Below are 956 nucleotides of genomic sequence, written 5' to 3'. Positions count from 1 at the left end.
CCCCAACCCAAGGCTTTTGTGTGCACTGTCTCTGAGCTACATAGTGCAGCACTCCGTAGCTCAATCAGCAAACCTGAGCAGGAAGTCAGAAGCGATCCGACTGCCTATTACATACTGTCACTAATTGTTAGTGACAGCAGAAATGCTAAAATAAAAACTGACTCTTCACAATTGCTTGATCTTCCACCACTGCTTGAGAAAAGGCTGTAGGAGCAAGATGCCATGAGCACAACAGGAGGTGGTGGGGCTGCATTTGTTTACCTGCAGCTCAGCCCCAACTGCGGCCTTTTAGAAAAATTACCAACACTGAGAGCTGCTTCTGGAGATGTGTATACACACCTGCAGTACCACCCTGATGGAGCGGCAAAGCGTTCGCCCGAGCAGGCCACGTGTAAGTAGACATACACAGCACAAAGGGAAACAAAAAAACAGTTTTGAAATGGTTTGTTTATCACCCATTTAATCAGATGGAGGTAAAACATGTAATTAAAGTCTGCAAGTATGAGACATTTCAGTTACGGCAGCCGTATGATCTGCACAAGCATCTGAACGCTGCTGCTGTATGCACGCACCAGACGCTGCCCAGCCCCACAACGCGCTGCTGTTCTTGGAGAAACACAGCCCCGGACAGCACAGTTGGTAGCTCCGCTTCTTTAGAGCTGTCACAGAGCGAACTCCCCACTTCACAATGGCAGCCTGGAGCCTCGCTGGGCTACAGCAGGGATACACGAGGGGCATCCGCATGTGCACAGGTGTTAACGCTGCCCGAACTCAGGCTCCCTCAGCACGAGGAGCTGTGCCCGCCCCTCACAGCGGAGCGCGGCGCGCTTTCTCAGCTCGGTCCCTGTTTCCCGCCCGCCGCGTCAGTAGAGGGAAAGAGGGGAGAGCAGCGGCCGTTCTCGTCTCCTTTCCGCCCCTTCTTCCTTCCGTCCGCGCGGGGACGGACAGCGGGCTCC

Source organism: Meleagris gallopavo, chromosome 1 (genome assembly GCF_000146605.3).
Source record: "Meleagris gallopavo isolate NT-WF06-2002-E0010 breed Aviagen turkey brand Nicholas breeding stock chromosome 1, Turkey_5.1, whole genome shotgun sequence".
Classification (NCBI taxonomy): Eukaryota; Metazoa; Chordata; class Aves; order Galliformes; family Phasianidae; genus Meleagris; species Meleagris gallopavo.
Note: the sequence above shows the minus strand (reverse complement) of the source record.